Source organism: Protomyctophum parallelum, assembly GCF_964188405.1.
Source record: "Protomyctophum parallelum genome assembly, chromosome: 16".
NCBI lineage: Eukaryota > Metazoa > Chordata > Actinopteri > Myctophiformes > Myctophidae > Protomyctophum > Protomyctophum parallelum.
In genome coordinates, this window is record NC_139711.1 from 43825822 (window position 1) to 43830517 (window position 4696).

Here is a 4696-nt window from a genome sequence, read left to right on the forward strand (position 1 = left end):
CATCATCATGTTGAATATTATCACTGTTATTCTTATTGTTTATGACATCTCCTGTTTCAAAGATCCGTGTGTCTGTCTGACGTGTCTGTGGCTGCAGTAAAGTAACAGTACTTCCTCTCGCACTCAACCACTTTGACACATCTAGCACCTCCTGTTTGCACACACACACACACACACACACACACACACACACACACACACACACACACACACACACACACACACACACACACACACACACACACACACACACACACACACACACACACACACACACACACACACACACCCACGCTCTCTCTCTCTCTCTCTCTCTCTCTCTCTCTCTAGCTTCCGTGGAACCCTTCCTGTGTGAAATGAAGATTTAATCTATTAACAGTTTGCAGAATCACAGTACATTTCAAGTACAACTCAATACAAAAACTGTTAAAGATGGAGTGCCACCATTCTTTTCCACCCTAAATCATGATCATCAGGTATTATTACAATATAAGGGGGAAGAACTTTTTCCAAAAAGTGTACAGTATTTGTTAAAATCATGCTTTTATGTGGACACGCCCACCAGTTCATTAAGTATGCCTGGTTTGCCTGGTGGGCGGTGATTGGGTGGTGACTCCACCTGAACTGAAGCCGCACCCACAGCTGTAGTTGTATGATAAAGGGGGAGGGGTTAGGGGAGGGGCTGATAGTGTGGTGTCACTATATTACTGTTTACTTCATTGGCCCGTTTGACTGTCAAGGGTTCAGCCTCCAGGAAGAAACCCTAAATACAAAGTCAATAGAGCGCCGCAGTCCCTCCCCCTTTCAGAAAAACGAGTGGCCCAGGAAATGAAAACCCAATGCATTCTCCCATCGGCACTTCTTATTTAATTTATTTAAAGACGGTTACGCCGCGGACAAAGCCAACTCGGATCGTGACAAATCATGACAATGAACACAATGTTTTGGGGCCGATCAAATCATTAGAAAGAAGAAAAGAAAGTCAGGAGACAACACTATTAATACTACTAATTAAAGGTATATTCAGTGATTTCACTTAATTCAAATATCACTTATTTTTTTGTTTTGTTGTGATAATCCTCCCTACTATAGAGTGTGCTGGCCATATAAGGATCGAGTTCCTCCCTGTCCCCAGTTAACCCCTGGGGGTCAAAAAACCTTAGGTTTCGTTTTTGACTCTCTATCCTGATTGGATGAAAGGCTGGGTCCCACAGCCAAAAACAAAACCTAAGGTTTTTTGAGTGAAATCACTGAATATACCTTTAAATAAGAAGTGCCGATGGGAGAATGCATTGCATTTCATTTCCTGGGCCGTTCGTTTTTCTGAAAGGGGGAGGGACTGCGCCGCTCTATACACCATTGCACATAAAAACAACTCCAGGGTGTCTAATGAAGTACTGTCACCTCATACACACATGAAAAACTGGAAAAATACAAAAATTGTGGCGCTCCATCTTTAACTGTGAGTGGACGACACCATGAAGCATTACACTTGTTTACAAGAGGGCCCACCATTTTCAATTCATCAAAACATTTAGAGATGACGAATGTACACAAAACAGGAAATCAAAAAGGGGAAAAAATACATATAGGGGGAAAAGGGGTGGGAGGGGGATTCAGATTTCACGGGGGGCCAGTTTTAGGTGCCCTTTGAGAGCAGTTTTGAAGGAGTCAAGGGATTTGCATGTCTTAATGACTGTTGGTAGGGCGTTCCACATTTTGGTGGCATAGGAGCAACATTTATTTAGTTTGTGCCGAATCTGGGTTGCACATGGTTTGTTGTACTCTCTCTCTAGCTATTGTAGCCCCCAGCCAAGACCCAGCCCACAACCTATACCGTGCCAGCCCGATTGGCACGGTAGGATGCGCGTTGGTCTGGCGAGTGGGAGTCCCGGGTTCAATCCCTGCTTCCGCGTAATGCTATACACGAGCAAAGCAAAATAAATACAATGTAAGTTAATTGAAACAGACATCAATATAAAACATGAATACTGTCCTCACAGTTAGTAAGTACATCAGTTCACAAATGTAATTTTTGTAGCAAAAGCAAAACAGTAGAATTGATTAATTGAAAATGGTGGGCCTACTGTAAACAAGTGTATAATGCTTTTATGGTGTCGTCCTCTCACAGTTAACAGTTTCTGTATTGAGTTGTGCTTGAAATGTACTGTAATTCTGAATAAATACTTCAATCAATCAATAGGCTATAGACCTATATAACAAATGTGACTAAATCGATTATTTATTATATAAAAAATAGCCTACATAAACCACTTCAGCCCAACATTTGAAAATAGCCGATCTACAAGCTCACAATGTGTCGTGATGCGATGCATTGAGAGTTTGTAGATCTGCTATTTTCAAAAGATGTTTATAAACATTTGAAAACTTTAAATGGTATACATTCTGCACAATGAGTACATTTTCATACCAACTTACCAACTTTACTTTTGTACTTTTACTAGGGATGTGCGGCCGATCGGATCGGGTGATCGGAAATCAGAGCCGATCATGTCATTTTCAAATGATGGGGATCGGGAGAAATACATCGCATTTTTATTTAAATAAAATAGTGTGTCTAAATAGGCTTGTGTCTAATGTAAATCTCAAAGAAAGATGTATAAACACCCATGATGAAAACAAACGAATGCAACCCCCAAAAAATGTGATTGGGACATCCCTAACTTTTACTTTTAGTACATTTTGAATTCCGGACTTTACAACAGTATTGATACTTTTACTTCACTAAAACACGTTAGTACTTTTCCCACCACTGGTCGGAGACTCGGGACCCATGTTTGGGTCGCAGACCAATTATAATGCGTAGCAAGAAGTCAATATTCACCCTTTTTTATATAAAATATATTATTTATTTCAAAAGATAAAAAAATAAATATCACAATTTTTCATAAATTAAATACAATTCCAACATTTTTCTAAAGTATTTAATAAAAAAATGATTTTATAAAAATATTTTTAATAAATAATAATAATACAAAAAGTCACACTTGTGTGAAGTGAGGGGGCGGGACATGGGTCATGTGATGAGGAGGTGGAATGTGGGCTTTAGCTCCGCCTCTGAGAAACCATCTTTGGGAGAGGGGGCGGGACATGGGCTTAAGCTCCGCCTCGGAGAGGCCAGCCGTTGGGAGAGGAGGGTGGGACATGGGCTTTAGCTCCGCCTCTGAGAGGCCAGCCATTGGGAGAGGAGGGTGGGACATGGGCTTTAGCTCCGCCTCTGAGAGGCCAGCCATTGGGAGAGGAGGGTGGGACGTGGGCTTTAGCTCCGCCTCTGAGAAGCCATCATTGGGAGAGGAGGGTGGGACATGGGCTTTAGCTCCGCCTCTGAGAGGCCAGCAGGTGGGCGAGGTCGGTGAGAGTGTTCAGGAATCTCCGAGGAGAGACGTGGCCGTCACATCGGAACACCCGGTAGTGCTGACGAGACAAACAGCTGGTCTGTGGGGACACAGAACGATATCAACCACAAAGACAAACACTCTGCTTCATTATTATTGCATTGTTTTTCCTATTAAACAGCTATATGGAGACAAACAGCTGGTCTGTGGGGACACAGAACGATATCAACCACAAAGACAAACACTCTGCTTCATTATTATTGCATTGTTTTTCCCGTTAAACAGCTATATAGAGCGTCGCAGTCCCTCCCCCTTTCAGAACAACGAGTGGCCCAGGAAATGAATCCCAATGCATTTTGCCCGTAGGCATTTCTTAAAGTATTTATTTAAAGACGGTTACGCCGCGGACAAAGCCAACTCGGATCGTGACAAATCATGACAATGAACACAATATTTTGGGCCGATCAAATAATTTATGAGAAGAAAAACGAAACAAATAGTCTTGTCTCCTGCCTTTATTTTATTCTTTCTAATGATTTGATCGGCCCAAAATATTGTGTTCATTGTCACCGGCGTGCAGACACCTACCTGATTTATTGCATAAATCCTGTCGGCCAGATCCTCGAATGTCAACTTCGACAGGCCTTCTATAAAGTATTCTGCAGAGCATTTCCCCTATCAAAAGCAAGCACATATTATTGATTATGATTCTTATTATTACAACCGTTCAATTCCACGTTTTATGAAAATTCCATTATTATGTCATCAGTGTAGCCTATCTTTCTGTGACTCACCTCATAGGACTTGCTGAAGGTGAGACAGCGACATTTTGTCTCCTAAAAGTAAGACAATGACACAAAAAAAGCTATTTTCACTGTTTTTGCAAGAAACAAAGTGCGAAATATACGCCTAAAGTATTATTAAAAACAATTAAGAAATATTGGAATTCTCGATCAAGAGGATGAAGAAATAATCGATAATAGATTATAGGCATATGCAGCCCTAAAACGAGTCAAATATATCACTATTAAAAATGTAATAAATAAATACATAAATAAACAAACAAACAAAATAAGGAATGGACTTACAGTGATGGATGTGGAGTTGCAGTCTTCATGACACGACTGGCAAACGGAAAAACAAGACAAAGACAGTAGCATCAACAGACAATCAAAAACACGGGCAGACAAATCACCCATCATGTGTGCGTGCGTGTGTGTGCGTGCGTGTGTGTGTTACCTTGAGGCTAGCTCTCCCTCATGTGTCTCAGGTCCGTGTGTGTGTGTGTGTGTGTGTGTGTGTGTGTGTGTGTGTGTGTGTGTGTGTGTGTGTGTGCGTGT